General features: G+C 40.5%; 1 long non-coding RNA gene across 1 annotated transcript in view; it reads left to right on the forward strand.

Annotated features, from left to right (window-relative positions):
* The window catches only part of LOC102155503, a 12,315-nt gene extending 1,570 nt beyond the window's left edge, over positions 1-10,745 (forward strand). The window contains exons 3-4 of the long non-coding RNA XR_005384271.1: positions 9,041-9,144; positions 10,048-10,745. This is a non-coding gene — a long non-coding RNA (uncharacterized LOC102155503). The remainder of the gene's footprint in view (positions 1-9,040; positions 9,145-10,047) is intronic.
* Positions 10,746-26,222: the final 15,477 nt, after the last annotated feature.

Raw genomic sequence — 26,222 nt, forward strand, 5'->3', positions numbered from 1 at the left:
CCACATCCTGATTCTAACCCGGATTTGTTAGGGAGAGAGTTTATCATCTCAGTGGTTCAATTTCAGAGTTGAATCAACTGCATTTTTCTCAGTCAGCAAAATGAGTTCTTCTGTCTAATTTCCTGCTCATTTTCTCTGGCAAGTGGTAAGCAGGGGTTTTAGGGGAAATGGGAAAGCACGATTTTACCTCCAATTTATAAACAGCTCCAATGGCTCCATTTGGAACTGAAGCCTTGGGCTGCCTTCAGATGTACCAGCCTGAACTTTTTATTTTTTCCCTCTCTCGACCCTCTCACCCAGCTTTCCTTTCAAATGTGTGACAAAACCAAATCCTTTCCTCCAGCATCTTGGTCTCCTCTCTCCTGCGGAAAAGAACATATGCACTGATCTTAGTTCAGCTGAAAACAGTGATTTCTACCCCCTAGTTGATATTTCTCTGGGTTCCCTGAAACCCAACCTGGGTCTGGACAGAGAAGACATCCATACTACAAAAGGCTGTACCATTCGATCGTGGCTTCCCCTCCTTTTCTTCTATTCAGAAATGGTGAAAGAAAAATTGAGAAGGGCCCAGAGCATATTACTGAAATGATCAAAGGATACGTATAATCAGGTTTCCTCATAAAGGTAAACTATCACTGATTAAAGTGCATGGTTAGAAAGACAACATCTGGGAAGTCAGAACAACAGTGACAACAACAATAATACAGTTGTTTGAAAGCTAACAATTATTTGAGCATTTGCCATGTGCCAGGCATTGACACATACACAGGCACTTTCCCTAACTCAGGAACAGCCCCGTGGGTGAGCAATACGGCAACCCAAGAAAGTTGGTGTGACAGATGACGGGTAACCAGCCCCCGGCTCATGAGCTCAGTGGGCTGGGATTCAAATTGTTCTGACTCCAAACCTGGCTATTGGTGGTTGATGCTGTCCCTGGTTGTCTGGTTGGAGGTCACATAATAGGAAGCACTTTATGGGTTTAATTGCGGGCTTGCATGATTTGTTAAGCAGCAAACAGGCTAAAAACAAAGGTGGGCTAGTAAGGAGTTCGATTAATTCATTGATGAGAGCACAGGAGGAAAGAAAAAAATAAAAGACCATGAATGTTTAAGGAGTATCAGGAACTACTGAGTTTCATAATTTGGAGGAACTCCACTCTGCTCTTCAGCAACAAGCAAAAAAAAAAAAAAAAAATCCATTGGTCATTCACTTTCAAACCCATCTGGATGCATTGGATGAATAGACCAGGACAGCCTGGCTTTCTCACTTTCTCAATTCCTTTCTTTCCTCTCTTCTTTCCTTCCTTTCTTCCAACAGTAAGTATTTATCCAGCACCAACTACTTGCTGACCACTGTATTAAGCACAGTACGTAAAATATAAAAATGAACAATACATAATTCCTGTCCACCATCAGCTTATATTTTAGGAAAAGAAAAGAAGAAAGGTATCAAAAATATTTTATGATGTGTAGCCTAGGGTAGGTAACGAGACAGAGGAACAAAACACTGTGGCTTCATGGGGAGAATGTATGGGTTGACTTTGTGGTGGAAGAAGTCATGAGCTGGCCCTCAAAGGATGGAGGGGATTACAGACCCTGGTGCTCGTGAAGGAAGCAGTCTCAGCTCTGGTTGCCCAGCTATCAACCTGGTGTTGCATTCCCAAAGGACTGGCACATACTGTATTTCTGCTGTCATCAGGCGATGAATTCAATTTTAGATGAAATAAGGTAGAAAATAAAAGAGACTTTCACCTGAGCACAGGCTTTTCCGTTAATGTTTAGCTGTGATCCCCGAAAATCAATGAGTCAGCAAGGGTTTATTGAAACTGACTGTGAACCCGGATTCCGGTTCGAGCCCATCTCCCTGTCAGAGGGTCCACTTGTCACCCTCCCGAGCAACTCCTTTCCATCCCTCCCTGGTAGGAAGTATGCCCTCACCCCTTTCATGTTTGACCTGTTGTCAGATTCCCCTTCAGTGGCAAAAGTATGGGGCTGGCCCAGTACGGCAGGGTTCTGTGCCAGGTTCCTGCAGATGGGATGGATGAAGGAAGGAGAGACAGTGGGTGGCAGCCTGAGAAGGGCCTCTGAACAAGGAAGACAGCACGGAAATCTGAACAAACTCAGTGAGAGAGGACCAGAGACTGGAGAGGCAGGGGGGTGAGGTGGGGAGAGCAGCTGTTTTGAGGATGATGAGCGGCAGGTGCTAGGAAATTTGGGGCAGACATAGTGCCCACAGCAGCCAGGAGGCCCAGACGGACAGAGCCCAAAGCCACCTGGCTCTGTGCCCTACAGCTTTCTTCTCACATTTGCTTTCCAGAGCCCCAGAGTCATACTCATGTTCCACAGTGTTCACCGGAGCCAAGATCATGGTCTTTGTAACTTCTCCTCCAGTTTCCATCCTTTTGGACTGTAGTAATGAAAATATCATAGAATAAGGAGCTTAGAAGCAACAGAAATGTATTGCTCACAGGTCAGGTCTGGAGGCTGGGAATTCGAAAATCAAGGTGCTGGCACTTTCACAGTGTCTGGTGAGAACCAGCTTCTTGGACCACTGACAGATGTCTCCTCACTGTGTCCTCATGTGGTCGGAGGGGCCATAGAGCTCTCCAGGGTCCTTTCTATAAGGACACTAATCCCATTCATGAGGGCTCCTCTCTCATGACCTAATTATCTCCCAAATATTCACCTACAAATACCGTCATCCTGGGGGTAGGTGACAACATATGAATTGGGGAGGGAGGAAGGGAGATACACACAGACCACAGCACATCTTTTCTTTCCTTTTCTTACCTCATTTTTGGTAATGAAATGGAAGTAACTGAAAGCTTAACACAGAAACTCCTCCTACTAATGCTTAATTATATGAACCACTTAGAAGAAAGGATAATTATAAGTGATAAAGGAGCTAAATATCATTACCATGGCAATCATATTACAGTATATAAATGTTTCAAGTTAACACATTGTGCATCTTAAACTTATACCATGTTATGTTAATATATTCAACAAGAAAGAAAACAAAAGAAGAAAAGAAAAAGAAAAAAGAAAAGAAGAAAAGAAAAGAAAAAGAAAAGAAAGAAAAAAAGGAAAGAAAAGAAAGAAAAAAAAGAAAAAAGAAAAGAAAAGAGAAAAGAAAAGAAAGAAAAGAAAAGAAAAGAAAAGAAAGAAAAGAAAAGAAAAGAAAAGAAAAGAAAAGAAAAGAAAGAAAAGAAAAGAAGAAACTCCCCTATTGGTCACCTGGTGTCAAGCCCAACTTGGCTTACATCTGCAGTTCTTCAGAATGACTCATTGCACCAACCTAGTGGCAAATGTCAAATCTAGAGTCATTGAGAAGAGAAAGGTGATAATCACCCCTGCCTTGTTCCCTGGACATTTTTAATGATCATGTTGGATTTGCCCACTGTTACCTCCTGAGGTAGCAAAAAAATTCATTTGTATTTATGGGTTATTCTTTCTCTATCACAACCATATCCTGAGGGCTGTCTATCTGCAGTTATTTGTTTTGTAAAATTCTTTAATTGGATTTCATTATCCAATATTCTATTCATTTTGACTTTAATATTTCATAGCTACATTCAAAGTGCCCAGAATGTTGGAATCAGAAAGAAGCCACTGAAGTCATCCGCTGAGATGGGTCACACCTGTTCTTGCTCTCAGGGAGCTTGTTCCCAGAGGCCTTTCAAGGCTGGAAAAGCAGCTCTTAAAAAAAAGTAATTTAAAAAATCAGCAAACTTTGGAAAGAACCCAATCCTCACCGTACCAAAGGACACCGTATCATCTCTTCCGGATATTTTCAGGGTGGAAGTCATGATGCTGGCATCATGTTGAGGCCAAGCTCTTGAGGGCAAAGACAGAGTCAAAAGGAGGATCTGATGTCCCCTCTCCCCACCCAGCCTCTTGGATTTCTGGCAAAGAGTCAAGGAGAAAGAAGCTGATCCAGAAGCTGACTTTATAGGGGAATCAGGGCATCCATGGCATTTTTGTAGAGCCCAATGACTGTGTGGTACATGGGCAACTGTGTAGAACACCGCATGGCTTGCTCCACAAACCTGAAAGGACCCAGTACAAAGTGGGGGAAGAGAGAACCAGGCTTGGGCATGGCAACATGTGCCCCGAAATACACAACAGAAGCTTTAAGAGGTTGGACAACAGTGCCAGTGGAGGGTGGTAAAGAATGAAACAGCAAAGAGTTGCTCTGGAGCTGACACACATAGCACCCAGAAGAAACCAGATTCAGGTAAAAAGAGAATCTGGAGAGGTTCTGTAACATGCAAGTGGAGCACTGACTGGGTTATATAAGACTGGTGAAGCACTGACCTCTACCTCTGAAACCAATAATACATCATATGTTAATTAATTGAATTTAATATTTTTTAAAAAACATACAACTGGAATGCTAAGTCAGTCACTGATATTTAATTAAGTCATGTTTCTTAGAGAGTCTTCATATGAGAATCCACAGACTGACATAAGAATTCCAATTTTATTGGTGGGCAGGGTTTCCCTTCCCCAGAACCACATGGGAATCACATCTCCTTACCATGTGATCCCACGCCAGCACCTTCTGTTTCTCCACTGACATCTGGAACTCCATTTGGATCTACTTGTAGCCTTCGTACCTCCCCCCCCATACTATTGTTTTGCCCTCTGCTGGAAGACAGACAGGTGTATTGTTCCTATTGTGAGTTGAGTTCCTTCTTCACCATCCTCCTGACAGTAGCATCAGAACCTATTGTCTGTTTATGTTCTGGCCTAGAGCACACCCCTCAACCCGCATGGCAACCATTTACCTTACTCACAAAGAAAATATGCCATGGCATCTGGAGGAGAAGAAACTCCAAAGTCAGGGAGATTTACAAAGCATTATAATCATGTGTATGACAAGAATGAAGTTTGTGGAGAACCCTGTCCTGACTGTGCAGATAGTATTTATAACTAACATTTATTATCTGACTGCTTAGAGGTTTATTATGTCCTTTCCTCTTTAGACCCCACAAAAATCAGATATGGTCTCAAGATCAGGGGCATGAGCCAGAAGCCATATAGTAAAGGTTCAAACTAGCAAGATAACTGAGAGGTAGTAATTTAGCTAATGAGATGAGAAGACAGAGTTGCTGTGGATCCGGTCTCTAACTGTGTAGCAAGGACTCCTTGGGCAGCCTTCCAGCATGTACAGCAAGCTTTGTTTCAAAGGAACAGATGCCTTGTCATGTTAGCAAGATCAAATGCTATGCTTGGGACTACCATGGGGATTGGTGGCATCCATTACATGTGATTATAAAAAATTATATATGATTATATAAAGGTTCCCACTCTGGTGAAACCAGAATCAGTGTCATGACTTGGTAAGAGGATGATGCTTCTGTGCAAAGCAAAGGAAAGCTCGCCTTTTGGGTAGACATAGGTCTATGCCCAAAAACATGGCTTGGTTAGTGGCCACACACAGGATTTCAGTCCTCTGTGTTCTTTTGTGCAGTCCACAACCTATGCAACCTTACCCAGTGGTACAGGCCATGCTTTGGAATCTTTTCCCATTACATGGCATGTGTTGAAGACAGAGAGATAAGTAAAAGGAATATTTTGCCTCACAAGAGACATCGGTCTCGGCCTGTTGATTAATGGTGCCTGATCTCATCATCATTCCACCCTACCCTAGTCCCCATTCAGCACTACTAATAACCAAACTTAATAAGGAGCCACCCCAGCTGAAAGTTATTCTGGAGGCAAAACTGCTAAGTGAAACAAATACATGGGCTTCCCTCTAATCTTGCTTGTCCCTGTCACTTTTCCTATCAACTTAGAACTGAGATTTTTCCATTATAACAAAAAAAAAAGTTGTTGACATCCTCGTTCTGTGACAGCCTTATCCTTATCTAAAATGCCACTATTTCATCATTTTGGGGATATCACTGCCTCCAAGTTTTCCATCTCTGATGCCCAGGCTAGGTTAAAGAGGCTCCTCTAGCACCGTCTCCTTGCCTTGACCATTCTGACCACGTTCTCCTATAATTACTTCTTTACTTTCTGTCTGTCCTAATGAGGTATAAGCAATATGGGAGCAGAAACAAGGACTTATTCACCTTTGCTTGGCTTAAAATATTTGTAAAATGAAAGGTCTAAGGAAGAAAAATAATGTTGATTGTGCACTGTATTGGTTTGCTAGGCCCGCTCTAACAAAGGTACCACAAGCAACAGAAATGTATTGTCTCACAGTTCTAGAGGCCAAAGGTCCAAAATCAAGATACTGTCAGGGCCGCGCTCCCTCTGAAGGTGCTGGGGAAGAGCCAGTCTGTGTTTCTCCTAGCTTCTGGTAGCTCCCAGGCCTTCTCTAGCTTCAATTCTCTGTCTTCACGGGTCTCTCCCTGCATGTCTTTCCATCATCTTCCCTCTGTGTCTGTCTCTCTAATCCAAATTTTCCCTTTTATAAGGACACCAATCATTTCGGATTTAGCCCTGCTCTAATGATCACATTTGAATTTGATTACCTCTGTAAACACCCTATTTCCAAATAACGCCATATTCTAAGGCCCTGGGGTTTTGGATTTCAACACATCATTTGAGAGGCTACAATTCATGAAATCTGTGATATGTGCCTATTATTTAGCCAACATTTCCATGTGGTGATTTCACTTAATCCTCGTAGAAACCCCATGCAGTAGGTAGTATAATTCTCATTATTCATGATACTGCAAACTTAGACTCTGTGGGAGAGCACAAGGTAGCAATGAGTTTAGTACCTGTGTGCATGTGGCTTCAGTACCAGTCAGGGTGTCAAGGTTAAATAGAGATGATGTTAAATAGAGATGATGACAGAACCAGTGTTTGTGTCATTTGGAGATGTACTACAAGAAAAATGATTATCATATAGTATCTATCTAGTACAGACTGACAAAAATTAGCTAACATCATATCATGATATGACTCTAACTACGTCCTCCTGAGAAGGAGCCTCAGGGACAGCACCAGATTTCACCTAGAAATGAGCCATGAATCTCCAACTCATCCAGGAGGGTGAAACTTTTCTAGCAAAGTCCACTCATCCTTGTGTTCATGAAGAAGCCATCTGTTTCCTTTCCAGCACCCCTTCCTCCAGCTCTGATATGATACTCTGAGCAAAACAGGAATATCCAGGAGCAGCAGCCCAGCCCAGACATCCTCCTCTCTGACATACTATTCCACTGCCGCTAGCTTGCTCATCTGTCCCTTCCCCATCTTTGTCCTTATTGTCACCATTTCACAATGACATGTAACAAAGGGGTATGTTACATGTAACCATAAACCACAGAAATCCTCTAGAGATCTTCAATCAAAGGATACCAGGGACAGGAAAAGAGTTGCATCTTGAGTCCTTAATAATCTCCAACAAAGCAAAATCCACACTTTTTGGAAGGTTCTTTTTTACTTATTTATTTGTTAATTTTTTTATAATAAATTTATTTTTTATTGGTGTTCAATTCGCCAACATACAAAATAACACCCAGTGCTCATCCCGTCAAGTGTCCCCCTCAGTGCCCGTCACCCATTCACCCCCACCCCCTGCCCTCCTCCCCTTCCACCACCCCTAGTTCGTTTCCCAGGGTTAGGAGTCTTCATGTTCTGTCTCCCTTTCTGATATTTCTCACACACTTCTTCTCCCTTCCCTTATATTCCCTTTCACTATTATTTATATTCCCCACATGAATGAGAACATATAATGTTTGTCCTTCTCCAATTGACTTACTTCACTCAGCATAATACCCTCCAGTTCCATCCACGTTGAAGCAAATGGTGGGTATTTGTCATTTCTAATGGCTGAGGAATATTCCATTATATACATAAACCACATCTTCTTTATCCATTCATCTTTCGATGGACACCGAGGCTCCTTCCACAGTTTGTTAATTTTAAAGAGAAACAGAGAGGTGGGGAGGGGCAAAGGGAAAGAGAGAATCTTAAGCAGGCTCCACCCCCAGTGCAGAGCCCAACAGGGGGTTCAATCTCACAACCCTGAGATCATGACCTGAGCTGAAGTCAGGAGTCAGTCCTTAACCAATTGAGCTACCCAGGTGACCCTGGAAGGATCTTTCAACAACTAGAAACTTAACAACAGTCCCAAAGTCTGCATCTTACCCAAACCGCTTTCCTTCTTTCCTTTGTGCTTAAGATGGTCTAAACTTGAGAGTGTGGTGCCAGAAAACAGATCAGGATTAAGCACCAGCAACGTCTATGTGACCATGGGCAAGCTACTTAATTTTTCTGTCTCCCCTTCTGTAAAATGGGTAACAATTTCTGCTTCACAGGTCCTTGTGTGAAATACTCAACATGTAGGGCTTAGTAGGCATTCAATACATATTTTCTCTTCTCTTCCCATCTTTCTTTGCGTCATTTGTAACTGTTCATATGCAAACACATATTTATATAGAATATTAGAACAATTCTATTCAGTACAGACTGGGAGATAATATGGACCCTAAATCCACTGATGCAACTTGTATCTTAAACTCCAAAAGTGTGTTTGGTTAAAAAAATTCTGGAGATGGACAGTGGTAATGGTTATACAACAAAGTGAATGTAGTTAATGCCACTGAAACTTAAAAATGGCTAAAAGTGTATATTATGTATTGTTCACCACATTTTTTAATTTGAAAAAAATTAAAATAAGTTTATTCTGAGTCTATTTTCCTTAGTGCGCAAGAAAAAAAGAATGGAACCATAAATGTTTAATACTTGACATGGCTTCTCCATTAACTAACATTTTTCACAAAGTTTTCACCATTGTATAAATCTTTTCAGATTTCTTTGATCCTGAAATTTTGGCAGACATTAGCACGATAATAATGTGTTCAAAGGCATTGTTTAAATTTTTTCTCAAGATGCTTTGTTCTTTGTAAGGGTAGCAGTCCCTTTAACTGAAGCTGGGAACAGATTCAAACTCTGGTAATGGGACAGGAAAATATCTCTTATCAGTGAAATGCAGAAAGGGAAGATCTTGGCCCTCTTGAACTTCATATTCCTAAAATGATTTGCCACCCACCTCTCCCTCTTTTTCTCTTTTTCCAAAGGAAAGAAAACAGAGAAGGAAGATCCCTGACTGATGGCAAAGCAAGTAAACAAATGTGTTCAAATATCCCAAAAAGAGTGAAAAAGGGAGAATATTTCACTGAGAGTAAGTGGCCTTGAGCACGTTGACTTTGGATTTATCTGAAACGGTTTTTTCAGGTCTTATTATAGGCTTGCTTTTAAGATGACTGTGCTACATAATTTCTTATGAATTAGATCATTTAAAAGTCACCATGACCCTGTGAACTAATACTATCCCTCTTTAAAAGACTTTTTAAATCAAGTACAAAGAGGTTAAAATCAATTATCCAATTATGATGACTGAAACTGGTACCCAGTCAGTAATTTCAGAAAGCTATTCTTAGCAGAACTACATTTTTGATAAAGTATGGAGACCAGGCATATTAAGTGGGGCAGAGTGTCAGCCTCCAACCAGGGCTGTTGCCCAAGTTCCTGAAGCTACGTGAGGGTACAGCCTTACTGCCCTCGTGCTTTGGGGGCAGCGTGGAGTCCTGCCTGGGCCTGGCTTGCCCTTCCTCCCTATTCTGCCGACATACTTGTAACCTATTCAGCCGTGTTTCTTCACCGAGTGTTCATCATGCCTCTCCCACCAGGCCCTCGGATAGAGGCAGGATCACTGCATGAACAAGGTGGGTGCAGTGTTTGCTCTCAGGGCACTTCTGGTTTATAGGCAAGAACAACAGGGAAAGGACAAACTTGTGAACACAGGACCCAACAGTCCACACATGTATTAGTCTCCTGCCTCTGCTGCGCTAAATCACCACAAACATACTGGTTTGCACAACCCTAATGTACTATCTTCCAGTTCCAGAGGTCAAAAGTCAGTAATGGGCCTCCAGGTCTAAAACCAAGGTGAATACAGCCTTGTGTTCCTTCTGCAGGTTCCAGGGAAGAATGTATTCCCTTGCTCTTCAGCCAGCCACATTCTCTGGCTCACAAATGTCTCTCTCTCCATCTTTAAAATGTTGCCTCTGTGTCTTTCTTCCAGAATCACATCTTCCTTGGAGTTTCTCCTACTTCTCTTGTCCACTTTAAGGGACTCCCGTGATCACATTGGACCCACCTGGATAATCTAGGATGATCTCTACATCTCAAGGTTCTTTTTTTTTTTTCTTTTTTTTTTTTTTAATTTTCATCTCAAGGTTCTTAATCACACCTACAAAGTCCTTTTTACCATATAACACAACAGATTCTGGGGATTAAGACAGAGATGTCTTTGGGGATTCTTACTCTGTCTTCCTCATCAAACCAGACTGAAGGACACACCCAAGCTCCCAAAGGAGGGGCTGACTTCAGAAAGACCCTTTCCATGAAAAAAAATAAAAAATTAAATAAACCCTATGCCAAATCAAAATATTCAAACCCAGCACTACCAAGTAACAGCAAACCCCTAATAATCTTGAATCATTCATAGTTAGTTACAGAGAGATAATGAGTTTGTCTGAGCTGGCAGGGTCAGTGTAAAAGTATTTATGCATCCTAGAGCAGTTCCTCAAAAAATTAAAAACAGAATTACCACATGATCCAGCAATTTCCTTCCTAAATGTGTACTAAAAAAAATTGAAAGCGGGGATTCAAATAGATACGTGTAAACCCATGTTCATTGCAGCATTATTCACAACAGCCAAAAGGTGGAAAAAACCCAAGTGTCCATTGACGGATGAATGGATGAAAAAGTGTGGTCTATACATACAAAGGATTCTTCAACTTTAAAAAGAAGGGAATCCTGACACAGGCTATAACATGGATGAACCTTGAAGATATGTGAATTGAAATAAGCCAGTTACAGGAGGATGAATACTGCATGATTCCACTTATATGCAGTATTTAGAGTTGTCAATTTTTAGAGACAGAAAGTGGAATGGTGGTTGACAAGGACTAGTGGCAGGTGAAATGAGTTAGTGTTTCATGGGGACAAAGCTTCGGTTTCAGGGAAAGTGACAAAGTTCTGGAGATGGATGGTGGTGATGGCTGCACAACAGTGTGAAGGTACTTAATGCCATTGAATGAGCAGTTAGGATGACAAATTTTATGTTATGTATATTTTACCACAGTTTAAAACAAAGGTTTTGTGGATTTTTATAAAGTTCCGATCATGAAAAAATGAAACAGAAATACCAACCAGAGAGGCTCTGATGAAAGTGTACTGTGTTTTGCTCAATTCTTTGCATTTATCAGCTCTCCTAGTTCCCAAGCTTGTATTTATCTAAACGGTGTCAGACCAGGGAGAGATGGCACAAAGGGGCCAGGCTGTCTCCAGCATTCCATCCCAGGCTATCCCCAGCATGCCGTCCTCTTTCTTGGAGTCCAGGCCAGGATGTTCTTCCTTTTTATTTTGTCACATCCCCTCACCCCCACCCCACATCTCCCATTCTAATCAGCTTGTCAGAAGTTCTTTGATGGCCAGCTGCCCAATAAGTACCAGTTGCCATAGCTTCTCCATACCACCAGCCCGCCTTTCTCAGAATCCAGGGCAACACAAGATTTGCCTGCCATTTGTTCTTGTGAAGGGACCACACAGGTGTAGACTATAACTCTCAACCACTTATGTGCGCTTCTCTGTAATGTGTTTGTATCTCTAGAAGATTACGTTTCTCTTAAACGTTTCCAATTCTTTGTGCCTTTATTCTTCCCTTCTTGTTGAAAACGAAACACACATCTCTCTCAAGCAGCTCACCAGCCTTGCATATAAGCTGACACAGAGAATAGGACCCTTGTAAAAAAGAAATTATGTGCTGGACAGAGTCCAGGTCTGCCCCCCAAGAATTCCAAAGGCTCTCAAAGCCCTCCAAGACACAGGCGTGTGGGGTCCCTGGAGGGTAGAAGAGAAGAGATGGCATATTGAGGGAACCACACAGAGCATGGCAGCCCATTAGCCACACAGTTCCACACAAGCCATAGGGGCCATGTGGGGGGGAAAAACACATTATAAGGTAGAAACTAGTAAACCCCTAGAGCTGCTGTAAAGTCTGCCAATAAAAAGGTAACACCTGTAAAGTACTCAATGCCCATACTTGATGTGTATACAGCAAATGCCCAATAATGAGACCTATCACCACCCATTATTATTGTTACTACAAGACTTGGGATACATTTTGATCCAGTCATAACTGTGTATTGGGCTTAGCATGTCGCTCAAAGATAATATGCCCTAACTAACTGTTTATGGCCTGAGGAAAGACCTAAGGGTCTTTTTTTCATGGAGTGTAGAAAAAAAGAAGCAGAGAATCAGCATCTGTGTATCTGAAAGATGGGCCCACGGGAGATTCCCACGTGTTTGGCAAGTGGAATGAGGCTCTCGTTCTAACTGCAGGACTGTTAAGCAGTGTTCCAACTGTGATGTGATTCTTCACATAGACTTTTCTGCAAAAGTAGAAGTGGAGTAGAATCCTGGAGTCCTTATATAAAATGGGAGTGAGGTCAGAGTTTGAGTTCCAACCAGACCACGGATGATGGACGAGCTGCCTCATTTATTGAGTATGTGTTTTTAGCTTTCTGGATCACAGTTTCCTGGACTAAATGATCTCAGCTATCTTTCTGGCTCTAATAACCTATGTGCTGGGGCACTCTAGCCCACTGGCAGTTACGTATTTCAAGGCAACTAAATAAACTCAGTATTTTTTACAAATTCATCTCTCCTGAGTTGAAAATAAACCACTTCCTCTGATCCTGGTTATTCCATGGATAAATGATAAAAATTTGGTCTCTGGATTTACCAGCCTGACAGCAAAGCCCCACATCATGGAGAGGGACCCAAGATAAAGTCTCTTTTTGTCTTCAAATCTCTCAACTGTAATATGCTCTAGCCTCCTCTTTTCCAACTACAAAATAAAGGTGAAGTCAAACCTCAGTTTGCAAAGAATGATTGAGCTTTAAAAATGAAAAAAAATCATGAATTATACATTTGGATACACACAAGCCATGCTATTCATTTATTTTCCAAGTGTTGCTCGGTAGCAAATTTACATTACCAGTCAAATAGGAAAAAAAAATGTGGTCTGTTTCTTTTGGATCTATACTTGATTCTGTTTTCCTCCTGAGAGCTCCCACCTACCATGTAGCAGAGGAAAGATAATTAATTATGACTGATTTTCCATCTTAGTTAGATGTACTGACTTAAACAGTCTCTTTGGTATTCATTCATGGGGGATTTATATCTCAGTCCCTCTCCTGACACACCCACCTCTTTCAAGTGGTACCTGGTATATGGGGGAGGAGGCTTCCTGTGACCTCATGGTGGCAGGGTAAAGGGATTCAGGGATCCAGGAACTACTCAGCCCCATTGTATCTTGGACAATATGGCATTAAGGTGGTTTGATCTTCTCTGTTGGATCTGCCAGTCTGCTGATGACTTCTGTGCCTCATAACCCTGTGGTCCATTCCATTTCTGTAATCCTCCCACTGACTCAGCCTCCGTTCAGTCTGAGTTCCCTCCCAGGCTCTGTGGTGGGGACCAGCCAGCCCATGACTTTCAGAGTAGTACTTATGCTGTTTGAAAGACTAGCTAGGGTTGAGAGTGTCAACCAGATTTTTTTCCCTGTCCAACCATGTCATACCACCATGCTGGATCACCCTCTGCTAGTATAATCCCTGCATGGCATTCTCCTCCAGGGTTCCAAACGGTGAAGGGGGAAAGCATGCCCCACCCTCTGCCCCCCATATTCCTTTGATCTATCTAAGTACTATACTGGTAATTAACAACAAGCTCTCCAGGAATTTGAAGTATTTGCCAATTATCATGGTACAGATATCCCTACCGTGTCCAATTTCAAGCTGCAAACTATTTTAACAATCAACTTTGCAAAATTCCTGAAATTTTTTTAAAGACTTTGTTTATTTATTCATGAGAGACACAGAGAGAGAGGCAGAGACATAGGCAGAGGGAGAAGCAGGCTCCCTGCGGGGAGCCCAATGTGAGACTTGATCCGAAGATCCTGGGATCAGGACCTGAGCCACCCAGGCACCCCTGCAAAATTCCTGAAATTTTAACAGTTAGCTCTAAAGAGCTGATGCAAAACCAGATCCAATCCATCTCTGACACTCTAACACTCTAAATACTCCCCAGCATAAGTAGAGAAAATTGCAACATATTTCCTGCCTCCTTTTCACTATTTTTTCTTTCATCATCTTCCAGGATAGAGAGGAATGGATTTTCCCTAGTTCTGCTACCCAGAGCAGCAAGCTGTGCAACCAAAGCAGCAGTGAGCACATGATGCACAATTAAGGCATCTTTTCTAAACTATGGAATGAATGGAACCCCTCCCAACCAGGCATGGTTCTTGAGATGCTAAAAAAAATATATCATTTTTTCCTTTACCGAAACCTATTGTCAGGCTGGAGATATCAATTTTGAATGTCAGAAGCTGAAAATTCAGCTATTCAGACATTTCTATTCATCTGTCTTCAAGTTCATTGGCTCTTTTCTCTCATTTCCATGAAGCCCACTTAATTTTTAAAATTTTGGTTACTATATTTTTCATTTTTATAATTCCCATTTGGTTCTTTTCACTATTTAGTATTTTTTGTTGCTGAGACTTTCTACCCTTTCACTCATTTCAAGAGGGTTTGCCATTACTTCTTGGAGCATTCTTATAATTGCTGCTTTAAAGTCTGTGAGATAATTCCAATATCTGTGACATCATGGCTTTGGCACCTGTTGGATCTTCTCCCATGCAAGTTAAAATTTTCCCAGTTCTTTGTATGCTAAGTAATTTTAGATTATTTCTTGGATATTTTGGGTTTTATGTTATAAGACTCCAGTCTTATTTCAAACCTATGGGGAATGTTGATGGCTTTGTTTAAGCAGGGAAACTGTTTAGCAGGCTTTGTTGGGTTCAGGCTACAATTTTGGAGCAGCCTTCTGCCCATGTGGTTTAAGGATCAGTACCATTGTCAAAGCTTTTGAAACATTATTCAGACGTTTCCCACATGTGTGTCATCCAGTAGGCAGTCTGAGTGCTGGGCTGTGGTGTATCCAAAGGGTCAATTCTCAAAGTCTGTGACATTCTGTTTAGGTTCAGAGCCATTCATGTGCAGACCAGGGGTGAGTCCAGAAGTTCAAAAACAACTTTATAAAATTGCTTTCCTGAGCTCCTTCCTCTCCATGACCTCCCCAATATTTTCTGGTCTTTTCAGTCTCCAGCCAGAGTGTGGGGATTTATTTACTCAATCTAACACACAGTTGGTGCAACTGAAGTTATGCCTGTGACCAAGCAATGAAAGAAAGTTTAAAAAACAATAACAATAGTTCAGCCCACCTTCTTGGGACCACAACTTTTCCCGACTGGTGAGGAAGTTTTCCCCTCCCACACAGTTTTGGGGCTCCCATTGTTATCACTGTTCCTACTTGCTTAGAGGCTGAAATGAAAAAGAATGGAGAAAAGAGGGAAAATATGGGGATTTTCCCACTTCCTGTTAGCATTATGAGATCCCTTATCCACTCCTCAAATCTGAACCAGAGAGCTTCTTCTGGATTTTTCTTTGTGTTTGTGCCACCTTCCAGGTTTCAGGTTGTGCTGAATCCAGGAAATATTGAAAAGGAAAAAATGTAAACTCACCACTGGCTTAGTGGTGCTTCAAATGTTGATCTTCTCTGATCCACTTACTACTGTTTACCTTCAGAGTCCTTAAATAGCTGCCCCATGCATTCTGTCTGGGTTTTATACCTGATTTAAGGAGGAGAGACTGGATGGGGTGTGTTTGATTCATCTTATCTGAAACTAGAACCCTCACAATATAGTCCGAGAAATCTTTCTAAAGCACAAATCTGGTTAAATCACTCCTGTGCTTAAAGTTCTATAAAGTCCCCTGCCTTGTGCCCTGTGATGCCATCTGCTCTGTGATCTGGCCTCTCGTCCTCTCTCCAGATTCCAACCACTCCACCTTTTAGTCTACTCTGAAACAACTGAGCACTTGCAACTCCTGGAATGCATAGTGCTCTCCTGACCTCCCTAGCCTTTGCCTATGTTGCTCCCTTACCTAGAATCTCCTTCTCCTTTCCTGGATACTTCCCCATAAATCTCAGTTGAGTTGTTGCTTTCTCTAGGAAAATGTCTCTTACTCACAAGAATGGATTAGTTTTTTCTACAACAAGCTCCCATTGTATTTTACCACAGTACTTCACCACTCTGTGCCACAGTTACCTGTTTGCATATCTGTCTTTCCCAATAGACTGTGAGCACCTTGCAGGCAAGCATAATGCTTTCATGAGTTTCTAATAAAGGTCTAGCATATGGTAGGTTCTAATCAATATCTGTGGAAATGAATCATGTCTGTATCAGCAATGCCCCTGAGAAGTGGACTTTCCACCCCTGAACTGCTGCCTCCTTGGCATTTGGTGCTCTGTCAACAATGTGCTCTACCCTGGATCTTAGACTCCACCCCAGATCCTGGTTTGCACCTCTCCAAACTTCCATTGTCTGAACTCCCATGTTTTGGGGCCCATCTTTAGATTCAGGTAACTGAGTGCTGCTCACTCATATGATCACTCCTTGACCTCAGTCAGTATCTATAGACTTGATTAGTATAAGTATTCACCATGCCCTAAGAAGTAGATTTCCTCTGCTGGACCTTTGTCCAAGCCCCTGTTAGCTACCAGATACTAATCACATGGACCATGATTTTTGAGTTCACTTTACTACCCCACCCCATCTGCTTACCTAGGCCTGCACTGTGCAAAAGAAATCTGGTATGCAAGCCACAGGTATAATTTTAAATTTTCTAGTAGCCACATTTTAAAAAAGGAAAAATAAACAGGTGAGATAACTTTCAATAATATATTTTATTTAACACAATATATCCAAAATTTATCATCCCAACATTTAATCAGTATTTTAAAAATTATCTAGGAAGTATTTCATATTCTTGTGTTCATACTAAAAATCCAAAATCTAGTTTGTATTTTATACTCACAGCACATCTCAAATTGGGATAGTCTTATTTCAAGTGTTTAATGGCTACCCATGACCAGTGGATGCTATATCGGACAACTTGTGACTGAAGACTGGGTATTAAGTTGTTAGCAATAGCTAATGTTTACTGTGTACTTACAACATGATCAGCACTCTGTACTGAGCCTCTAAGATTTTTCATGCATTATCTAATTTAATTCTCATAGCAATCCTATAAACTAGGGACTATCACAAATAAGGAACAATCCAAGAAACTAAGGCCAAGGTGACACAAGTGGTTCAGTGGCAGAGCCAAAGCTAGAACCAGACTGAGGTATCCAGAAGAGGCCCCTGTCCTCTTCTACTGCCTTCTAACTTGTGGGACACTTAGTAAACACAGAATTTGCTAACCTTCAGATTGTCACACACTGAAAAAACACTTAAGAGTCAAAAATGCTATGGGTAATATAGTTAAAAAGTTTAGATGGGAAAATTCATGTTTTGAAAGTCAGAGAATAGCCATATCCTTCCAGAAAACATCCCATGTGCCATTATAAAGAATGGTACCAGGTTAAATGAATAACAAGCTGGGTGAAGGGTAACATTTATTATGTTCTCAAGCTTTGAAAGCTTCAAAAGGAATTAGTTTAGAAAAAGTTAATTTTTAGCAGATTTGACAGACAATTAAAATCAAGCTGGTTTCCTTCTTGGTCCCTTCATTCAGCAAACTCTGTTAGCCTGGCACACAGTGGGGGGGTTTAAGCTGTTTTCTCACATGCTGTTTTCAAAGACTTCTCCCTGATGAACATCAGTGGTTTCCTTCTCTTATCCCTGCTAACTAAGAGAGTGCCGTCCTAGCAATAGGAAGGTGGGATCTGCTGGTTCCCCCAGCCTGTGGAATACATTCTATCTCCCAGTCACAGTCCTGGGTGATTAAGCTTTTCTTTGTCCCATCATTTAGCCCATGGGAAATATTTACTCCTTTCGCCTTCAAACCTTATATACATAATATAGATCTTTTTCATTTAGGATTAATTCTGTGTTGAGGGACAGAAAATCAAGCAGTAATTTACACAAGTTAGACGTTTATTTTTCTCTCCCATGAACTTAGGTCGTCCATGATCAGTGGGGCTTGAATTTCTTTCATTTTGTGACTTCATCATCTTCCCATAGAGAGCTCCTGTCTCATGGTCCAAAATGGCTGTTCAGGTCTAGTCATCTCATAATAATCCATCCAGCGAGAGGGGAGAAAGAGCAAGGAAGGGGTGTACAATCCTCTTCTTTTAAGAGCCATTTCTGAAAGTTGTTTATGCAGCTTACACACATACCATTTTGGCCAGAACTCAAGAGATAAGACAAGAAGTATAATCTTTGCTCTAGGTGTCTGCAGGAGCAATGAGAATGTGCTTCTTGGATCTGTGATGGCAGGAAGCACAATTGTCCAAGAGGCCCCAGCTGCTACACTATGAAATCCATCACCACATTTGCAGCAAGGCCATGTTTCCCACAGGCTGCTCCTGGCCAATGATTGGGTACATCAGGGATACCAAGGCAGGCTTATTTCTAGGAGTCATAAGACTTCTCTGTTGGGTGACATTGGCTGGAGAAATGTACTACTTATCTGTTGCTGCACAACAAACTACTTCAAAACATAGTGGGTCCAAACAACACACATTTATCTCACAGTTTCTGGGAGCCTGGAATTCAAACATAGTTCAGCTGGGATCTCCGCTTCAAGACCTCACACAAGGATGAAGTCCAAGTGTCAGCCAGGGCTGTGGTCTCATCTGAGGCTTGGCTGGTGAAGATCTGCTCCTAAGCTCATCTAGCAGTTGTGGTTGCAATTCAGCATCTCACAGGCTGTTGGACTGAGGGCCTCAGCTCTTTCCTAGCTGTTACTTGTTACACAGGACTTTGCAACATGGCAGTTTGATTCATCAAAATCAGCAAGAGAGGGAGTTCAGGGAGATGGAAGTCAATGTCTTTCGTAACAGCATCATGGAAGTAACATCCATCACTTTGTCATATTCTTTTAATTAGAAGCTAGTCACTAGATCCAGTCCAGCCTCAAAGAGAGTGGATTTCACAAGGACAGACACACCAGGAGGCAGAAGTCACTGGGAGTCATTTCTGGAATCTGCCTGTCACAAAGATCCCCTATAGCTTTGCCTGACATTCCTTAGAAGTGCACTTTAGTCTAAGACGCTCCCAGCCAGCCAGCCTGCCTTCCCCTTCCTTTCTTCCTTCCCTCCTTCCTTTTTCCTCTCCTTCTCCTCCTCTCCACTTCCTTCTTTCTGCCTCCTTCCTTCCTTCCCTCTTCCCTTCTTTTTCTCCTTTCTTCCTTCCCCTGCCCTCCCTCTTTTCTTCTCTCTTTCTGCCCTTTCTTCCACTTATTTCCTTCTCTCCTTCCTTCTTCCCTCTTTCTTCCTTCCCTCTTCTTCCTTTCCTTTGTCTTTCTTCCTTCTTTCTCCCTTCCTACTTCCCCCTTCCCTACATCCTTCCATTTTCCTTCCTTCCTTCCTTCTCTCCTTCCTTGCTTCCTTCCTTCTCTCTTTCCTTCTTTCTCTCCTTCCTTCCTTCCCTCTTTCCTTCCTTCCTTCTCTCCTGCACTTGGAGTCAGACCTACATTGTGGTCTGGTGGCCCCCCAAGACTTCCTCTAGCTCCCTTCCCACCTTCTCTAACAGGTGTTCTCCTTAACAAATCCCTTCTTGGCATCTGCTTCTCAGAACACCTGGAATAACACAGTAGCCCCGGTTCAGCTAGAATCCTGCCATTTCTGCTATTGAGGAAGAAGGGGAGGGAGGATTCTGAGAAGGCTCTGCCAGCAGCCTTAATTCTACTTATCAAATCACCCATCTGTGGACCCTAGCACATTCCATATTAAAAGTAAACTACAATCTCCCCGTCACCACACCGCAAATAAAATCTAAACACTGGAAAACTTATCTCTACCTCTGTCAATATATGTGTATTGTGTGCTTTGATAAACTTTCACCTAACTTAGAATTTAAATTTCTAAAATTAAGATCCTAAGAATAATACCCGATGAAATAATGAGGACAGATATCAAACTTTGTATTTGTTATTGTACAGAGAGGGGAAGATGATGCAGAGTAGGAGGACCCTAGACTTGCCTTGTCCCATGAACACAACTAGATAACTAGTAAATTATTTTTTTAAAGATTTTATATATTTATTCATGAGAGACACACAGAGAGAGGCAGAGACACAGCAGAGGGAGAAGCAGGCTCCCTGCAGGGAGCCCAATGGGGGGCTCAATCCCAGGACCCCAATATCATGCCCCTAGCTGAAGGCAGACACTCAACCACTGAGTCACCCAGTGTCCCAGGCGCTGGGGTTTCCCAGACACCCAGGCGTTCCCTAGTAAATTATTCTAAATGCCCCAGAAACCGACTTAAATACTGGCAGAACAAACTCCACAACTAAAGGTAGAGAAGAGGTCACATTGAAGTTGGTAGGAAGTGCAGGGGCAGGGCTCGGGGAGAAATGGATCTCGACTGTTTGGTGGGGAGAGAGCTTCCATCACATAGAAGGGCCAGAGACACACTAATACACAGAGAAGCACACAGGAAAAATGAATTCCCATAGCAATTGCCCATGCTCACCTCAGAGCATGTCCCAGAGAGGCAGCACTCACAGAGAGCCCCCTCTGGAGAAAAAGGGAGTGGCAGGTGCTATTTCCTTCCTGCACTGTTTAGTATAAACACTAGGCCACCTGTGAGAATCAGCACAGCACTAACACTTCCTAACTAACTTGCTTACACCCCCATACCCCAGCGTAACCACCCTTCTCAGTCTTGCTTGCCTCAGTCCCGGTGTGTCAGGCCCTTTCCCATAGAAGACCAGCCCAAACCCCTGCCAACACTGTCTCCTGGGCCAGCATTGGTTGTAGTGGTGGCAGCAACAGGTCTCATTTCACAAGCAAACCAGAGCACATCTAGATAAAACATGCAACATTTGGGCCAGCGACCAAACACTGCCTGAAACAGGCAAAGAGAGCTGATACAGATGACTGGCCTAAAGGATAAAGTAGCCCGGATACAATAGCAAAGCATATGCAGCACACATTGGAGACTGTCCTGGAAGTGCCAGGCCTAGTGGAATGGGACATTACTATATTGTAGGGTGTCATAGGATGTCTTCATAAGACCATTACCCTCAGGAACAGGAGTTATGGCTGACTTTCCTAACACAGAGACTTAGAAAAAATGAAAAGACAGAGAATCTTATTCCAAATGAAAGAACCAGACAAGGCCATGACCAGGAATCTAAGCAAAATAGATATAAGTAACATGCCTGATGGAGAATTTATAGCAATGATCATAAGGATACTCACCTGATTTGAGAAAATCATGGAGGACATCAAAAAGACCATTAACACAGAGATAAGGAATAACACAGAAGGGATAAAAGACTCAATAAGTGAAATGAGAAACACAGTTGATGGAATGAACAACAGGGTTACAGAAGTAGAGGAATGAATTAATGACCTAAAAGAGTAATGAAAAGTAATCAAGCTGAAAAAAATGAACTATGCAAAATAAGAACAGACTTAAAGAACTCAGTGACTCCATCAAATATAATAACATCTGTATCATAGGAGCCCAGAAGAGAAGAGACAGAAAAGGAGGCAGAGAATTTATTTGAAGAAATAATAGCTGAAAACTTCCCTAATCTAGGAAAGGAAAGAGATATCCAGATCCAGGAGGAATGGAGAACCCCAGTAAAGTCAACAAGAGCAGATCCACACCAAGACATACTGTAATTAAAATGGCAAAATATTGTGATATAGAAAAAATATTAAAACCAAGACAAAAGAAGATAGTTATACACAAAGGAAAAACCATAGACCATCAGGGGATTTTTCAGCAGAAACTTTCCAGTCTGGAAAGTCATGGCATGATATATTCAAAGAGTTGAATTCAAAGGAAAAATCTACAAAGGAATACTCTATTCAGCAAGGCTATCATTCAGAATAGAAGAGATAAAGATTTTCCCAGACAAACAAAAACTAAAGGAGTTTGTGACTACTAACCAGCCCCACAAAAAATATTAAAGGGCCCCTTTGAGTGTAAAAGAAGGACCAAAAAATGAGAGTATGAAAGTAAGAAACTCAAAGACATTAAAATGAATATTTCTGTAAAAAATAAGTCAGAGAACTCATAAAATAAAATAATGTAAAATATGACACCACATATATAAATGTGGGAAGGAGAGGAGTAAAGGATGGATTCAAACTTAAATGTCCACCAACTTAATATAGACTGCTATATGCAGAAGAGGTTATATACAAACCTAATGCCATAAATTTAAAAAATTCTTGTAAATTTGCAAAGAAAAAAGAGGAAGAATTCCAAATATATCTTTTAAAAACCCAGCAAACCGTGAAAGAGAGAAAGACAATAAAGGATCAGAGGAAACTTTCAGAAACAACCACAGAACAGGTAATAAAATAGCAATAAATAAATATCTATCAATAATTACTTTGAATTAAATGGACTAAGCATACAAAAGACATTGGGTGACAGAATGGATAAAAAAACAAGACTCATCTACATGCTGCCTACAATAGATTCATTTTAGACCTAAAATTGAAGTGAGAGGATGGAGAAATGTCTATCATACAAATGAATGTCAAAAGAAAGAATAGCCATATTTATAACAAACAAAATAGACTTTAAGACAAAGACTATAACAAAACACAAAGTAAAACACTATATAATCATAGAAGGGACAATCCAAAAAAAGATATAATCGTTGCAAATATTTATGTACCCAACATGGGAACACTCAAATACATAAAACAATTAATAACGAACATAATGGAACCAATTGGTAATAATACAATAATATTGGGGGACTTTAAAATCCCACCTACATCAAGGACAGATCATCTAAATAGAATATCAATAAGGAAATGATGGCTTTGAATGACACACTGGGCCAGATGGATTTAACAGATATATTCAGAACATTTCATTCTAAAACAGCAGAATACACATTCTTTTCAAGTGCACATGAAACATTCTCAGAATAGATCACATTTTAGGCCACAAAACAGCCTTGATAAATTAGAAAGATCAAAATCAGACCATGCATCTTTTCTGGCCACAATTCTATGAAACCAGAAATTGACCACAAGAAAAAAATCTGGAAAGACTAGAAAAACATGGAGGTTAGGTAACATGCTACTAAGCAATGAATGCATCAACTAGAAAATAAAGGAAAAAATTAAAAAGTACATGGAAACAAATGAAAATGAAAACACAATGGTTCAAAACCTTTGGGATGCAGCAAAAGCAGTTCTGAGAGGAAAGCTTATAGCAATACAGGCCTATCTCAAGAAGCAAGAAAAATCTCAAATAAACAACATAATCTTATGTGTAAAGGAGTTTAAAAAAGAATAACAAACAAAACCTAAAGCCAAGAGAAGGAAGGAAATAACAAAAAGCAAAGCAGAAATAAATGATACAGAAACAAACAACAATAAGAAGAAACCCAGTAGAACTAATCAATGAAACTAGGGGCTGTTTCTTTGAAAAAATCAACAAGATTGATAAACTTCTGGCCAGAATTAATAAGAAAAATAAGAGAAAGGACCCAAATAAATAAAATTACAAATGAGAGAGGAGAAATAACCAACATCACAGAAATATAAAGTTATAAGAGAATATTATGAAAAACTATCTGCCAACAAACTGGACAACCTAGAAGAAATGGATAAATTCCCAGAAACATATAAATTACCAAAACTGAAACAGGAAGAAATAGAAAACTTGAGCAGACTGATTACCAGCCAAAAAATTGAATCAGTGATCAAAAACCCTCAACAAAGCAAAGTCCAGGATCAGATGGCTTCACAGGCAAATTCTACCAAACATTTAAAAAATAGTTAATACCTATTATTCTCAAACTATTCCAAAAAAATATAAGAGGGAAGAAAACTTCCAAATTCATTCTATGAGAACAGCATTATACTAATACCAAAACCAGATAAAAAAGAAAAAACACTAAGAGAGAGAGAGAGAGAGAGAGAGGGAACTACAGCCCAATATCTCTGATGAACATGGATGCAAAAATATTCAACAAAATACTAGAAAACTGAACCCAACAATATATTTTTAAAAAATCATTCACCACAGTCAACTGGGATTCACTCCTAGCTGGCAAACATGGTTCAACATTTACAAATCAGTCAGTGTGATGCATCACAGAATAAGAGATAGGACAAGAACCAGATGATCATTTCAATAGACAAGAACAAGCATTTGGCAAAGTATGACATCCATTCATGATAAAAATCATCAACAAAGTTGGTGTAGAGGAGGCATACCTCAATATAATAAAGGCCAAACATGAAAAACATAGCTAACATCATCATCAATGGGGAAAAACCTAGAGCCTTTCCCCCAAGATCAAGAATAAGACAAGAGTGTCCATTCTCATCACTTTTATTACAGCACATTACTGGAAGTCTTAGCCACAGCAATAAGACAACAAAAAGAAATAAAAGACATCCAAATCTGTAAAGGAGAAGTAAAATTTTTCCTATTTGCCGATGACATCATATTATATATGTAAAAAACCCAAAGACTCCACCAAAAAACTGCTACAACTGATAAATGAATTCAGTAAACAGAGGATACAAAATCAATGTACAGAAATCTGTTGCGTTTCTATACACTAATAATGAAGCAGTAGAAAGAGAAATTAAGAAAATAATCCCAATTACAACTGCACCAAAAATAATAAGATACCTAGGAATAAACCCAACCAAAGAGGCCAAAGACCTGTACTCTGAAAACTGTAAACATTAATGAATGAAATTGAAAATGACACAAAGAAATAAAAAACATTCCATGCTCATAGATTGAAAGAACAAATGTTGTTAAAATGTTTATACTACCCAAACCAATCTATGTATTCTATGCAATCCCTATCAAAATACCAACAGCATTTTTTACAGAACTAGAACAAACAATTCTAAAATTTGTATGGAACCAAAAAGACCCCAAATAGCCAAAGCGATTTTGAAAAAGTAAAGCAAAGCTGGAGGCATCACGATTCTGGACGTCAAGTTATATTACAGAGCTGCAGTCATCAAGGCAGTGTTGCAGTAGCACAAAAATAGACACATAGAACAATAGAACAGAATAGAAAATCCAGAAATAAACGCATAATTATATGGCAAATTTATTTTTGACAAAGTAGGAAAGAATATCCAATGGGAAAAAGACGTTCTCTTCAACAAATGGTGTTGGGGAAACTGGACAGTAACATGTGAAAGAATGAAACTGGACTACTTCTTTACATCATAGACAAAAATAAATTCAAAATGGATTAAAGACCTAAATATGAGACCTGAAACCATAAAAACTAATTTCTCTGACAACAGCCACAACTTTTTTCTAGATAGGTCCCCTGAGGCAAGGGAAACAAAAGAAAAATAAGCTATTGGGACTATATCAAAATAAAAAGCTTCTGCTCAGCAAAGGAAACAAACAATAAAACTAAAAGGCAACCTACAGAATGGAAGGAGATATTTTAAATGATATATCTGATAAAGGGTTAGCATCCAAAATATATAAAGAACCTACACAAATCAACACCCCAAAACCAAATAATCCAATTTAAAAATGGGCGTAAGAAATGGACATTTCTCTAAAGACAGTCAGATGGCCAATAGACACATGAAAAGATCCTCAACACCACTGATCATCAGGGAAATGCAAATCAAAGCTGCAATGAGATATCGCCTTATACCCGTCAGAATAGCTAAAATCAAAAACACACGAAACAACAGATACTGGCAAGGATGAGGAGAAAAAGGAACCCTCTCACACCACTGGGGGGAATGCAAACTGGTGCAGCCACTGTGGAAAACAGTATGGAGGTTCCTGAAAAAGTTAAAAATAGAACCACCCCATGATCACATTACTGAGTATTTACCCAAATACAAAAACACTAATTCAAAGGAATACGTGCACCCCTATGTTCATAGCGGCAATGTCCACAATAGCCAACATATGGAAAGAGCCCAGATGTCCATCGACAGATGACTGGATAAAGGAGATGTGGTGTATATATACACAATGGAATATTTCTCAGCCATAAAAAAGAATGAAATCATACCATTTGCAATGACATGGATGGAGCTAACTGAAATGAGTGAGTCAGAGAAAGATAAATACCATATGACTTCACTCATATGTGGAATTTAAGAAACAAAACAAATGAGCAAAAGGGGAAAAA

The sequence above is a fragment of the Canis lupus genome, chromosome 35, assembly GCF_011100685.1.
Source record: "Canis lupus familiaris isolate Mischka breed German Shepherd chromosome 35, alternate assembly UU_Cfam_GSD_1.0, whole genome shotgun sequence".
Lineage (NCBI taxonomy): Eukaryota > Metazoa > Chordata > Mammalia > Carnivora > Canidae > Canis > Canis lupus.